This window comes from Gorilla gorilla, chromosome 12, assembly GCF_029281585.2.
Source record: "Gorilla gorilla gorilla isolate KB3781 chromosome 12, NHGRI_mGorGor1-v2.1_pri, whole genome shotgun sequence".
NCBI classification, from domain to species: domain Eukaryota; kingdom Metazoa; phylum Chordata; class Mammalia; order Primates; family Hominidae; genus Gorilla; species Gorilla gorilla.
This window is the reverse complement of record NC_073236.2, coordinates 72,556,966-72,572,982: the sequence shown is the minus strand read 5'-3', so window position 1 is coordinate 72,572,982 and position 16,017 is coordinate 72,556,966. Positions and strand designations below refer to the sequence as shown.

At 35.6% G+C, this 16,017-nt stretch overlaps 1 long non-coding RNA gene across 2 annotated transcripts in view; it reads right to left on the bottom strand.

The window, feature by feature from the left end:
• Positions 1 to 4,492: 4,492 nt before the first annotated feature.
• LOC101151867 (uncharacterized) overlaps positions 4,493 to 16,017 on the bottom strand; it is a 222,021-nt gene continuing 210,496 nt past the window's right edge. For both annotated transcript variants that reach the window (XR_008677258.2, XR_008677259.2), the window contains exon 6: positions 4,493 to 6,328. This is a non-coding gene — a long non-coding RNA (uncharacterized lncRNA). The remainder of the gene's footprint in view (positions 6,329 to 16,017) is intronic.

The window sequence follows — 16,017 nt, the reverse complement described above, 5'->3', positions numbered from 1 at the left end:
TTCTTGGAATGGTATTGAGAGTAACCTTTGTTCTTATTTTAATGCTTTACTAATTTCCTATAAAAACACATATTTTATAATAAAAATAACATTTTTTCAAAAAAAAGAAGACGAGAAAATTTAAGTCAGTTTCCAGCAAAAAGGCATGTTAAGAACTAGATGAAGAAACTTGCCCCAGAATAAGAGAAGCACAGTACTGCACTAAAAGGGTTATGACTAGCTGTTCAAGGAAATGAAGCAGGCAGAAGCCCAATGCTTCTGGGGCTCCAGAGAAAGCAGAGGAGGTTAATCCAGGCTGTTATGAACCTTAGTAAGTAAGTAGTGAGTCCTATTAATATGGTGCTTGAAAGTTTAGGGATTTACTCAGATCTCAGATAGACCTGACTGAAAAAGGCCACTAATCTAAACCAAACACTCAACTCTTGGCAGGGCAAAATCAACTGGGGAGCTCTATAAAAATACTGATTCCCTTAACCTATCTCAGGCCATTAAATCAGATCATCTGGGGTGGAAACCAAGCAGTGTATTTTTTAAAGATATACAGGTGAATCTAACATGCGACCAGGATCGAGGACAGCAACTAATCTAACTCTGACCAATCATCTATTTAAATAAAGGGAGTACAAGTACTTTCATCCTTGACATCTTCTTGCTTAAGAATTGTCTACTGAGAATGTTAAATACATAAGTTTTAGTGTGAATTATTTCATGAGAAGAAATATTTACTTTTTTTACTAGAAGCAGCAAACTCCCATTCAATGCCATCATCAAACACTTACAGCCATTGGAGAACTAAGTGAAATGCAGGTGCCATTCAGAGGTGATTACAAGAAAGAAAGAAAGAAACCTCAGAGGGAATTTCTTCCTGTCCTCACCCAGATTTGTGCCTTCTGTCCTCTCCAAGCTCCTACTAATCTATTGACTTGTGTCCTTGTGTGTCACATTCTCCCTCTTGGCCCTTGCTCATGCATGGAGTGTACCTTCTCTATCTTTTTACCATCAGCATCTGGCATACAGTAGGAGCTTAACAAAGGTTTGTTGATTGGATAAAAAGATGAAGTGCTAGGCATTATTTTTTTCTCTTACATTCCTTTCAGTTCTAAGCCTCTATAATACTATGGTAATGCTTCCTGATATTCCAAATGTCCTCATTTTCCCTCTACACTTTCATATTGTTGTTTGGTAACAACCAACTTTCATTATAAAAGGTTGTAAGCAATTCTGGAATACCTTACAATAGTGTCATCATATAGATAATGAGTTTTAAAGGTTACCAATAGCATTTAGCAGTGCACATAGTAAGCTATGTTGTTATTTATTTGCTTCAAAATCCCTTTGACTTAATGAGTATCAAGTTATTTATGCATGTCGAACTAGACTGGGGGTAAGAATAATTGGGGTAAACAAATGTAACGTGTTTAGGTAGGTGACCTATAGACCTATGGTCCAGACTTCCTCAACTAAAGATAAAAATTCTGGAGCTATATGGCTTAGTTATAGACAAATACAATGTGTTCTGGGATGTGCCAACTGGGGAGTGAATTGGTTTACACTAGGGGTCAACTGTCAGAAACTTCAAGAGTGAGGAAGGACATGTTGTCCCAGAAAACATGTATAATCTTTATTTATATACACTATGCAGTGCTGATTTAAGATACTGCATATTAGAAGGATCAGGCACCGTGATTTTTTTAACCCATAATAATTGTAATTAATAATTGCAAGGAAGAAAATGTGAAATAGATTTTAAAAGATTGGACTGCCTGCCCAAACAGGGTATTTTGGCACACAAAATATTTGTCAGAATATTTTATGCTTGTGCTATTGCAAATAATTCAGATTTTATTTGTTGAAGAGCTATTATGAGAGTTAAAAAATGAATATGAGTGTATTTCACATACTGATTCTTTTCCTTTAATCAATTCCTTTTTTCACTTTGGGGGTCTTGATGCAAACAGGTTAAACAGAGTTAAGATCTTAAAACTTAAAATCAAAACAAAATACTATATAATCTTTGTTTTGGCTTCTCCACCAAGCAACTCAAATCATATTGTTAATGCCATTGCTGATATTGAATAACAGTAAAAACTTTATTACAGTTTGTATATCAATTGAGAGTAAAGACCCAATGTAGTCATATTTCAGAAGATGTTATCATTTGCATTAGTCTGTGTATCTGCCTTTCTCTAGTAATAGCAAGTTTCAAACATTCTTCATTAAAATCATTAATTTTTATTTAGTGATTCACTATTATTTGTTGAAAGGTAATGAGGACCACTCACACTGTGGAACTGTCATATGTATTATTCTGTATTCAGAAAACTGCTTGCTGCATACTATGATGCTGGAGATTTCACTGCAAACATGTTAAAAGTCACTACAAAGATTTTTAAATGCTCCCTATATACACAGTTGAATATATGTGTTTGAGTGAATATTTACTCCTGGAAATTAAGGGTAAAAGTTCACCAGGTAATTTCAGAAAGATTAACATACTTCAAATCAAGCAAATCTTGAGAGGCCAAATCAAGCAAAACTGAGACCCAATGAACAGAAAGGAATGGATTGTTGATACTTATACAATAGTTCAAATATATATTCTCCTTATATCTGAATATTACCTTTTGTACCTTCCCAATGCTAAAGTTCAGAAACCTTTTGTTAAATTAAAAACGTAGCAAATCAGAAATGAAAAAAGAAGGCTTAATGTTTGAAGTTACTAACTTTTAGCTATGAGTGGAAAAAATAAACCAAATATATACATATATTTGGGACCCTACCTACATATTTATTGGGACCTTACTTGGGTTTTGAGACCTTCCTTAGACCAAGACTCTAAGAACCCAAACCTACGTGAAGAAAATTTGGTAATATTTTTATTTAGCTAGAGTGTATCACATTTTCTTTTAACCACTAACTTGAGAACAAATTGGAAAGTGCATGGTTTTGGTTGTCACATACTATAAGTTGTTTTCTCCAATGTTTTATTAAGAAACATTTCAAAAGTACAGAAAAGGTAAAATAATTTTACCATGAATACCCTAAATAGGAGTGATTTTAAAAGATGTGAACTGGTCCATCTATATCTTTTATGAAATAAATATCATTGGTATAAAAAACTACATGTTCGCACACAAATTTAATTATACCTGGAAACTGGGCATAGAGCTGACAAAAATGACAAGGAGTTTAAACTAAGAGAGGATGGGGAGCAACTTATTAGCAACATATAGTTTAAGCAGCTCTATATTATTGGTGGTAGAATGATTCAAATAAAATTTAAGATACCATTCAGCTGAAACCAGCCATCACTGAGGTATTGAAGAAAAGGAAACAATAACACTTTTAGATCTCATCAAATTGTGGTAAAATGTGTATAGGACAGTGCCAATTGATTTAGCTGCAAGTTACTGTTTTAATGCATTGTTTGCAAAGTGTGGGAGGTATACTACTAGCGGTATTGGTTTCGATGCTAAATAACATAAAGTTATAATGTTATAATTATCTTTCAACCCTTCTGATTTCTCAAGGAGAAAGCATTCATTTAATACCAGTATATATTGAAGGCCTCTCCACCCATCTGAATGTCTATTTTTATGATTTATCCTTCAATAGGAATAGTATCTATCTACAATTAATAACATTGATTTTATTTTTTAATTACCTTCTACTTATGGTTTTAAACATGGTTTTAATTTATAGTTGTGATATAAAATTTCCCTTATGTAAATTTATTGAAGTGAAAAGTGCGTTTATTTGAGGAAAAATTAGGCAAATAATGATACAGGTATAACAAACTCTCATAGGCAGAATTTATAAAGGTAGCCATCAGATGTCTGAAGTAAGAGAAATATTATTTCAATGGCTGCTAGTAGACAATATTTTGAAAGAACCACTCACAACATATTCTAAATGATAAAATTCCTCCAAATATGTAGTTACCACCCTTCTCTACTAACTTAAGAGCTGATTTCTGGGCTTCTCTTGCCTAAAACTTGAACATGCTCCCACAGATTTTGTTCATGAATAAAAAACTCTAAAACTGACCGACCAAGAGTCTCATTTCCTTGAGAACCTTCAAACTATTGAAAAGATTATATTTATTTACCAAGAAGGGTGGAGCAAAGCATTTTAATTCCTTCCCTAACTCAATGCAAATATGTAATTTGAAAATCTTTTTTATAATAAATTACTAACATCACAAACAAAGTGATTTCTAAGCCATAAAACAGCAGGTGGATAAAAATAGGTTGTGATTGCTTAGAATATAAAGTTAGTGATGTATCATGGAAAGTCTTAAATTATTGGCACTAGGCTCCCTGCAAACCATGAGGGTAAATTTCATCATCTATCATCAGCCACAATAGTCTTTATAGCAAACGTAGAGTCTAGGAGAGGTTACTGGAGTCATCATATTCTACAATATCAACCATTTGGAGGCAGATTTCCTCAGTGAATGCGTTGAACAAAAGATTAAATTCAATCACAGGAGTTTTGAATGTTCATTTTATTTCAGCATTTTTATACAGTTTAAATAAGTCATATTTCCTTTCTCCCCCTTCCCTTTCGCTTTCATAATCTTGGGGTTGCGGGGACAGGGTGCTTAGCAGGAGTCAAAAATGAATCTAATCCCATTTGATAGAATAACGCCATTGCTAAATAGACACACACACACACACACACGCACACACATACACACACATCACATGAGAGAAAATAAATTTTCCAAAATTCAGTTGTTTTTGTAATTCAATTATTACAATGTTCTGTTATTTTCTCTTACTAAGCTCTGATTTAAAAAAAATAGATTTCCATGTGAGATTTCAAATCATTTCAAATGGAGTTTCCTTTTATACATTTTATTATAGGTTTTGAATCTTTACAAATATCACAGCAGTTGTGCTACAATAACTGAAGCTCATCTTCTTCTTCTGGGCCTCTTCTTATGGAGAGAATATTTGAAGTTAATCACAAGTAACTCATAGTTAGAGACAGAAACTACGATCACACTCTCTTTTTTATACATTTCACTACAGCCAGCAGCCCCTAGGATCAAAATAAAGTCAGATTTTCTAACCCATATATGGAAACATTTATTTTTTAATGCTTCTAATAATTTTTAGTGTTTTATGTTTAATTTAAAGTTTAATTTTCAATATACTTCCTCCTCCAGGATCCTATTAACCATATTAAACCCTAGTGCCATGACATGGATGCTAGTGGACCATGGCTAATGAACCAGAGTTTAAGCAGCCCTAAAATTGCTTGACTCAACATAGACTGAAACTCTGTAACAGAAAGGAATATGAGACCATAATAGAGAGATATAAATAATTGAGAAAAATCTGGAACCAAGAGATAAAGAATTATTGTACGTTCACTGTAATTTTGGTTCTACTTGTGACTGGAGATGTAGAACTCAATTATGGTGGTAGCCTTGTAGACCAGAAGTTATTTTTAGCTGGACAAAGAAGAGCTTCAAACAAAATGTTTTAGGCTTCTAGTGAATTGTTTAAATTCATATTATTCATTATAATCCATATGAAAATTATCTACGCTAAGCAGGACATGAGATCTGTGAGAATCAGCAGACTATTTCTCCAGTTGGAGGTGTTGGATTAGGGACTCGTATTCCATCCAGTTCAATTTGATGAATACAGGAAGGAAGCCTAACTTAATATTGAATAGAACAAATCTTCTCCTCAAACTCCATGTCTATGTGATGTGTTTTTTAAAATGATAGAGTAGCCCACTTGGAAATAAGTGAAATTCATTTTGTTCTGAGTTTTGTTCATGCCAATACTCGAACATTAAAAGTAGGAAGAAAGACAATCCATTATCTTGTTGTTTCCAAATATAGAATTATCATATCAGAGAAGAACTTCCTCTGCTTTCTATGACCCAACCTACTAAATATTTTGCAAAGTTTATCCCACCATTCAGGATCTGGATTCAATTTTATCTTAATCCATTGGGAATCTTACACCAATGACTATTCCTGTTTTCCTCTTTTCACTTACCGATACTTTCACACTCCTGTTTGCTGTATCTTTTTCCATCAACATTTAAGCAAATTCTAGTGGTCTTCACATCTTAATTTTTGTAAATACTTTGTCCACAATCCCCTCTGACGCTCCTACTGATATATCTTCTCCCTGACCTTTAAATGTAGATGTTCTCCAAGGAAGATTCTTTACCTTCTTCTCTTCTTAATATTCTCCCATAGGTGATTTCCTTCATATCCATGGTGTCTTTACCCATTAATACATGACATATTCCAAGTATATATTTCTGAAGTTACTGTGGTTTGGTTTCCCCAGCAGCAGACCTGAGGACAAGAATTGAGTGTAAGTAGTTTATTTTGGAAGTGATCACAGGAGACACCAGTGCAAAAGGAAAGTGAGAAAAGGAAGGAAGCCGATCAAGGGTATGTTATCAAAACAATTGCCACTCTGAGTCAGTGGAATTCAATCAGAGGGAACTCTGGGACACAATATAGTTACTCAGGGACAGGTAGGTTTAGCAGTGCAACATCCCCAGACATCTTTTCAAGAATGTTGCTTTAGCAAGTCTTCATTTCTGTATGAATATAAGTTACGTTGATATGTGCAGTTACTTAGGATATTCTGTGGTTGTCTTCTTTTCTGTGGAGATGTAATGTACATATAATTGATTCAAATTGGTTTAAAAGGGTGTATTTATCTCAAGGGAAGAGGATAGACTAATACCTCTTGGACTTCAGTATATTATCATCATCGTTGTTGTTAAATTAATAGATGCCACATAGATTATCAGATAGATCATCCTTTGACATTGTAATGGGAACATATTGCTCCCCACTTTTGGGAGGCTTCATACCTGTTCTGCTTATTTAAGAACATACCTCTGGTTCTTCTTCTATCCTTTGATCTCCTGTTTCCTAGGTAGGAAATCTTTCTTTTTATATTAGTCCACTTCCTTTTCTTCTGGCACTTCATCATCTTACCTCCATCAGCTAAGTTTCTTGCCCAGTGACAACTGAGTGCATACATTTTCCCAATGTATGCAACATGTGCTGTGAAATCATTATAAACACTAATGAAATTAACCAAATGGGGTAGGAGAGTATGGCATATGCAGGAGGTAATAATACTGTGACTATAGGTATAAAGTAGAAAGTGAGGGAAGATTGATCACTAACAAAGCCTTACACTAACAAAGGGATACAACTGTATCTCCTGCCTATCTGCTCATTCCACACTTTAAAGAATCAGAGTCACACATTTTGGGAGGCAGGATAGTTTGTTGCTTATGTAAATATCAAACTGCAATTTGCCAAGCCCAGCTCTACCCATTTGCTAGGTTAATTTATTTCCCTAAGAAATAGAAGTAATAACAGTATCTACATCATAGTGTTCTTATAGGCAAGTACCCCTACTTGGCCTTTTCCAAGTTCCTGTTTGAACATCACTAGATGTGTCTAACTCCAAAAAATATAGATAGCATATGTCTTCCACCTACCCAATGGAAACTAACATACATGGTGGTGGCCTTTGTGCAACTCTCCTTCCAAGGAGGAATTTAAGATTGCTTTTTAAGGGTTTGTTTGTTTTAATTAAATGCCATTGTACATTCACGGATATATTTGGTCTGATGATAACTCCTCTCTCCTGTTACACACGTCACCCTTTGGTCCTAACATTATGATCACAGATGCCTGGGGAATTGAAAAAGTCCAAAAATTAGGGATCATCTAAGGTCCAGGGGAAATACACGATACATGCCTCACGTCATTCTTACTTCTCATGAGCCACAGATCTAGATGTGAGATACACATTCTTGGGTTCTTAGGGTTCTTTTCTTTCCATTCACTTCTTGGGAGTAGCAAAGAACATATTCCTTCCCTGCAAAGAGCTGAACCCTGATAGAGGAGCCATAACATGGGTGAAGCTCAAATAGAATCAGAATTTTCATATTAAAAATAAAAGGGAGACTTTTCCCTTCTCACCCTGATTTATTTAGGTGAGCAATTCTCTTATTGACTGACTGCTAGACTTCTTAAGTGTATACTTACTTAAGGCTCTGAAGTCTTACTTTTAAAATTAAATATCAACTAGGAAAGCAGAAATCTGCTGTCAGCAATTTGAAAATGTTGTTTAAGTAAAGATATTCAACTTTGTTTTCAATGAGCCATGTAATGGTTCTTTTAGTAAAGGGATAAGTATAATATTTGTAAGTAGATGTAGTACATACACAAATACACACATACACACACACATACACATGCATGTGCATTGCTTAGCCATAGGTAGACATTCATCAGGTGATATATGCACCTCTGAACCGTAAGCACCCTCAGGGTGTAAATGCAGGAGTTGGGCTGTTGCACCTACTCCCCATTGTGAGTTATGGTTTATAGAATAATTTGCTCAGCTGAGGATCAGTCTAATGATTTGCAATCAGCAATGCTTTCTACTGATTCAGCTGATGTCTTAACCTCCTCACAGTATTCATTGAGTAATTTTTTGATATTTATGTTCCACTCCTGTACTTTATTTTCTAGCACTGTGGTTAACATGTAGGAAATAAATCCCTGACAGCTAAGTTTAATCACTACAAAGAAGAGACTCTGTTCATTACATACTTGTTTATGTTTTGTTACATGAAAATTTCCTGTAACTAAATAATGCATTATGATCTAGTTTGTTGTGGTGTTGTTGTAGTTGTTGCAGACTGGGCAGTGTGAAAGGGCTAAAGGATCAAAAAGTGGCAGTGAAGGGCAAGGGGGTGAGGCCAAGATCAAATTAGATTTGCTTTCAGAGTAGCCAGACAAGTAAAGCAAAGATTTGAAACAAATTAATCTAGCTCAGAAAATTTTGAAATTCTCTGTTCAGGACGGAAAAAAATAAAAGGCATCAATAGTGACTGGTAAACAGCTGGCGAGAAGAATGACTGATGTAGAAATCAGACACAGGCCCTAGCCTGACTCTTATATGAAAGTAGCACCCAAAGAAATAGCATTTACGGGAAAATCATATTTCCAAGTTATTTGAAAGTAGATTGGATTCTACTCTCTCTCTCTGGACTTGGACATACTGCTACCCTTGCAGTGCCTTTGCCTGCACCTTCTTGTGCATCTGGGAATGATAAGAATACCATTGTGCTTGGCACATAGGTAGGGCTTAATAAATGTAAGCTATTGTTATTCCTTGGTATATGCTAAACATTTTATTTCCATGTATATATTTACTGCGAGAATTAAAAGGAGAGTTTTCACCTACACAATATGAACTGTAAAGATATTTACCTGTGTTATTTAGGAGGTTCCCCATTATTACACTGTTTCATTTTTAAATTTGATTTTGGTGTGGGAGTATTCAAAAATGGAATATTTCACAAATATTTTAATCATGTTGGGGCCAGCCTATTCTTTACCAATAAGGTTGGGTATTAAATAACATCACAATATTTATTCAGACAACAATCTGCATTTTACTAAACACACTGATTCTTAACATCAGATTAATTGTTGAATTATCTTCTTAAAAAGTCATAATGAGTCTGATTGATTTGTGAAAACTTAATATACAAGGTTCATGTACAATGTTTTTATTGTTCTGATCAGGAGGCTCCAGGAATGAGTTTTCTGTGGTTGCTGGTAGCTTGAGGGTGAAAAATGAAAACAGTGAATCCCTCTGAAAAGAGTCAAACCAACATCAACAGGCAGCACTGGAGTTAGAAAATATGACGCTTTTGGAGGCCTCACATACTCCTATCTTGATCCATCCATTGATACTATTATGGCAAGTAGGTGTGAGTGAAACTGACCTGTTTGGTCACAGATCTAGAATTTTCTGAAATGATAAGAGTGCTTTATTTCTCTGGATACAATTCTAACTAGCATCTTAACTATCCTAGGTCACAAAATGTCAACATAACCGAGGAGTAGTCAAACAATGGGCCTGTATTATTAGAAAACTTCAGAAAGTGCTAATCAACTTGCCCCTTAACAAGACTACTGGGAGCTCATTTGTCATTTACAAGGGTTCTGGGTCATCTAGGTTTTCCATTCTGACCTTATGAAAACATTCAAAGGATCCCGAACTCTACTTCATCCCTTGACCATTTCAAAGTAACATCTTTGCTCTTGGTCTCAGCATTGGAATTTTTCCCAAGCACCTTCCTGGATTGCTTTGTCTTATCAGCAGGTGTACATGCTAATAGCCACTACTGCTACTTATCCCATCATTTTTCAGCTTATCGCTCTGATTTATTACTGTTTTGACTTTGATTTTGGAATCCATTGTTTATTCCTTTGCATACTAATGAGATGTCCTGCCTTGAAGGGGTGTGGCGGCTCCCCTTTTCCCATCTCATGTTATTTGTACAAGGTTGATTTACATTAGCTAGTTTTATATACAATGACCTCTTAGTGTGTGTGTGTGTGTGTGTAGCATTCCTTCTGTTTTTAATTTTCTGCCGACAACTAAGAAAAATTTACTAAAAGAAAAACAACAACAACAACAATAATAATAAAAAGGGTAAGAGGAAACTTTGAGAGATGATGGACATGTTTATGGCCTTGAAGTTGGTGATGGTTTCACAGGTATATAATTATCCCAAACTCATCAAAATGTATATGTTACATATGTGCAGCTTTTTATATGTCAATCATATCTCAATAAAGTGATTTTTTTCAAAAAACTTTTAAGGAAAAGACTAAAGTTGAAATGTGCTGTCAGAATTTTCCCCTTCTCATTATATTTCCTAGGAACTATGGCTGCCCTTTAATATTTATGTTATCACTAATGTATTAGAATAAAACACAGTTGTTACTGAAGAGGTATTTTTTCAAAAGACACTTGCCATCAAATGTATGTCTCATTTCTTCCCAAAGAGAGATTTTATACCCAGAGCTAATCTCAATCATTCTTAAAAATCATTTATTTTCAAATCAATCATTTATTTTCAAAAAAACTTAGCATATACAGTGTTCCAGTAATGAGCTAAGTGTTTGGGATATATGAGTGAAAAAATATAATTTATGCCCCCAGGGAGCTAACAGAGATGTAATCAAGTAAATGGGCCTTATTCTATAATGGGATAAATCTTTCTTACAATGCAGTAGTTGAGATGCAAGGCACAAACATAAGAAAGCACCTTCCTTGGTAAATCAGGGAGGGCTTTACAGAAGTGGTGATATGGACCTGACTCTTGAAAAAGGAATAAAAGTTGGCCAAATATACCTAAGACTGAAGACAAAGACTATTGCTAAGGAAGGAACAGGGTAAAAGGCAAAAAGATATGAGAAAATGAGGCACATTTGGAGAATGTGTGGGTATCATGTGAGCTGAGTGACATCAAATTAAACTGGGAACTTTGGAGACCCATCATGAAGAACCTTGTAGGTGATCCTACAAATATTAGATTTCTGTCTATAAATTGAGTACCAAAAGACTCACTTGTGGAAAAACTTAAAAGTGTATATTCTCAGAACCCACTTTCCTCAAAACTCTAGTTCAGTAGACTGGGGATAGGTATTGGAATTCTGCATTTAAAATCCTCCTATGTGATTTTTGGAGCACACCACAAAGCGAAGGCTTTGAAGAAATCTGAGCAAGCAAGGTAGTTACATAACCAGAATTGCATGTCAAATCCTTTGGTAATATTTCAGAGAATGCCAAAACAACTATTTGGTCAAGTCATTCAAACTAGTGATCAGCACAGTAAAAATATTTGCCAAACTGATTGGCCAATTCAGGCTGAAAGGTGATCCAATGGTCTGACTTGGAACCCTTTTAAAGAATTTCTCTGAGCTTATTGTTCTACAGAATAGTGTTATTGTTTGACCTTGGACTTCCTTCAGTAACATAACCCAATTTCCGAGTTTTGGTGGTTTATGTTCCAGATATTATCCTTGCGTAACCTTCAGGTTTTGTCGCCTCCATATCAGTGTTAATGTAAATCAGGAATTCAGCATTTCAAATGGTTTACTTGAGCTCCTATTGGTAATAATATAAGTAAATTTGTAAAATATACTCAATTTCATACCAGCTGGTAATCTGGTAAGCCAAATAACTTTTTTCTAGTTATTTCTTATTTTTAAAAGTACTGTCCAGTCTGACCTCTTAGAATGGTGCCTTTATTAGACTATAGATGTTAGATCTGAAGGTGTTTTAGACTCTCACTACAAACCCCAAGCACTTAGACTTATCCATGCTGTCAAAGGTTATTCTCATGCAGTTGGAAGTAAAATAGGATTTGGGTCTGCATTGTTTTTCCTCTTCCAACTACATGTCTATGTGAAGCTGGATTTTCTTCATCTATTTCAACCACAAAACATGTCCGGCAGATTGAATGCAGAAGCTGATATGAGAGTCTAGCTATCTTCTATTAAGCCAAATGTGAAAAAGATTTGTCAAAATGTAAAACAACGCCATTTCCTAATTATTTTGTTTAAAAAAATATTTTTTCATAAAATACAGTATGTTATGGTATACTGTTTCATGTTACTTCATAAAAAATAATATTTTAAATTTTCTGTTTTAATTTCTGATATGGTAAATATTGATAGCTGTAGTCGACAGAAATCAAAGCTCTTTAGGATCCTCAATAATTTTAAGTGTAAAGGTGACATGAGATCAAAATGTTTGAGGAAGATTGGCCTACATAAAAGGGAGAGATTAATAAAAATGTGGTATATTTGATAGCATTCAGTTCATTTGAGAAATTTAATTTGGGCCCTTTCTTTCTTGAATTAAATTCTTTAAACATTACTTCTAAAGACTATATCTCGTATAGACACAATAACAATTTTTTTTCTAACAGTAGTAATAACTCGCAAAAATTCATGTTGATTAGAATATGCCCAACGGCAAAAAAAAAAGGTTTTTCTTTTCTTGCAGGAAGTGCACATGTATTTGTGTGCATGTTCAGTAGAGAAACATGAGAGTCTGGAAGTGCTGGAACAGGGAAAACTTGGATTTCCCAAGATTCCCACCAAATGGATATTTTATTGCTCTGTGTGGCCACACTAGCCATGTGCCCTCTTGAGGCACTTTTTGCCCCACGCTCTTGTAAAATCTTTTCCAATATTGAGACGTGTATTGCTTTCTAGACTTTCTTCAAAAAGAATATCTTTGTTTACTGTAATTTTTAGAAGATTTTATATATATACTATACTAATATATGTAATAAATATGTAATATAATTAATTATATAATTATTATACAATAAGATTGTGTATATAATCTTTTAAGCTAAGATTATGTGTATATATGCATGCATCTTTTTCCTTTCCATTCAGCTTTCATTTTATTTTCTGATCCAATTTCTGACGCCTTAAGATTCCTTTGCATTACTTTTCAGACCTCATCAGGGTTTGCTTTTCAATTTTGATGTGCAGATTTTATTATTACATTATTGTTTACTTCCTCCTGCAGGTCATTAATGAAGATGTTAAATAAGACAAGACAAAATACCAGGCCTCCAAGCTCTGCACTAAAAAAAATCTCCTTTCTCCATGATATACTGTCATTTACTGTTGCCCTGTTCCATTTATCACTACAAGCTAGGTTTCAATACATATGACCATGCTCATATCTAATTTGAATTAATTTTGCAAGTAAGATTTTGTGAGGCCTTGCATAAAGTGATCCACCAAAATCAAGACAGATCACTGTCATCTTTTAAGGAAAAACCTGTTTCCTTGCTAATTTTGCAACTCTTCTCCCTCCTATAACCCTAAGCCCCCTCCATGCCATCATCTGTCACTACTCAAGTTCTTTTTGTTTGTAAGAAAAAATTAATTTAGTTTATGTGGTCATTATCCACCAATGTGCCATCCTCAAGACGCTCAGGTGTGGCCTCCTTTTGACTCTTGTAAACCTAGATCCTCTGATTCCAGAGACTTTTCTTGCCAGAGACCTTGGTCTTATTTTTCCTCTCCCATTTTCTTTTCACATATGTATCCAGAACTTTAGGGTCATTTTTACTCATTTTGGGACTACTCTCTGATACTCATATGGTACCCTTGGTTAGAATCACACCTCCCCAGTTCCCCACCCACATCCTTTCTTCAGGGATTTACCTCAGGGGTTGTGGGGCTTTTTTGATAGTAGAGTTCTGTGGCAGGAATTGTCATACACATAGAGATATCTGATGTCAAGAAAAAGCTTAAGATTCAGTCCATAGGCCTCATAGCTGAACTCGGAAGTTGAAATCCCCAAACCACATCTTGTCTTCTTGTTGGGAAATAAGATAGGCAATGGTCACAGAGGAATATCATTTATTTACAGTTGATGGGGCAGGAAAGCCACATCCCCATGCCCAATCTCTGTCCACAGGAGAGAGAGGAAGGTGATTGTATGGCAGAATTAGGGCATAGCAAGGGGACCAGCTCCAGAATATATATCCTAAGCACTTTGCAAACTCAGAAATGGCATCTTTTAGGATCATCCTGGCATCATCTTTTAAAATAAAAATATCCCTCAAAAGAAGGTTTTAATAAAATTTAACTGGAACTTATTATTAATGAATGTCTTACCTTCTTGCAAGGGCCTGCATAACAAAGGGCAGGGAAAGCAAATGAAGAGAAGGTGAGATGTGGGAAGAAGAGTGAAAGCTGGGGTTTGAGACGCAGTTCTGCAAAAGCTGGTGTCCTAAGCAGTAACACCCTAGTGGGTTTGGGAAGAGATAGTGAATAACTTGAAACAATGAACAAGGATCAGGATGGCGAAGCAAACTCATCCCCAAGCCAGTCACCAGAATATCACAGGGGACAGGGGGCAGTCATTCACTTACTTCTTCACTCATTCATTAATTATCCATTCATCCATCCAAAATAATATTTTTAAGCACTCCTTATTTCCCAGTTGCAACAGTAGAGACCAAAAAAAATTCAAGCATTGCCCTTAAGTAGTTCACAGTGAAATGACATTGCTTCCAGAAAGTCAAGCAGTTAGATTAGAGTCCAGGATATGGAAGCAGTTTCAGAAATGTTAGAGGACACCAAAGAGAATCAATTACCCAGGGGTCTAGGGAAATGATCACTCTTTTCTTCTATGCAGGTGCAGGGTGGGAGAAGGGGTGGGGGGTGTCAGGGAGGATGTTTCTTCATGGAAACTTGCCTGTTGGCCTAGCAAAATGAAATTCAACATCCCTGCTCTGTGGAAGTAATCCAACTCTGCTTCACATCTTGGTTGAGCAACAACAAAAGGGACAATGCCTTCCTTAACTATCTTTTGTTATTATAGAGCTCAGGATGAAGGCAGGAGGAGGAAGACTGGAATAAGTTGCAAAGGCAAAACGGTATCAAGGTATGCTGGTGCTGTATTGATTTTAGTTTTATTGCATTTTAATCAGGAGCTATAGTGTACTGAGTGATGCTCTGCCCAGGGATCTTTTTTGCCCAGGAAGCATGCTTGATCTACTTGCAAGGCAAGGGAAGAGTGCATGTCTTCAACCAAGGCAAGGAGTTGGTGGATGATTGGCTCCATTTTTTGGTACTTTAGTTAGAATAATTGATAAGCGTCCTCCATTGCCTACCAGAGTTTTCTGGAGGTCTCGACCTCCAGTTGCTGTCAGGTAACTGACTTAATACCACAACTTCATGTTCTTCTTTCCTTCCTGAGTCACTTCCCCACTTTCGTGTCAGCACTTCCTGGGACTACCTTCCAAAGAAATCATTCATACTTGAGTGCTTGTCTCAGGGTCTGCTTCTATGGAAACCCAAACCAAGACAAATCATTTCTTGAACTTCTGCATGCACAGTTGCCAACAATGCTTAAAAAGACCTGCCTAAGTGTAGTCTTCTCTTTGACCTTTTCTTCAACTTGCCCAATCATTCGGCCTTCTTGTTCCCACAGCATTGTACTTTGTTATGACAGTACTCTAATTGGGTAACCCAGTCCCCTGGACAGGATTGATTCAAATCCCCTTTCCATAGGCAATAGAAAGGCCAATGACCTCCCCAAGATTACCCTGACATCTAGTCAGCTTACAATTTTAAGGTTTCTGAGATTCTAGTGAAATATTCCC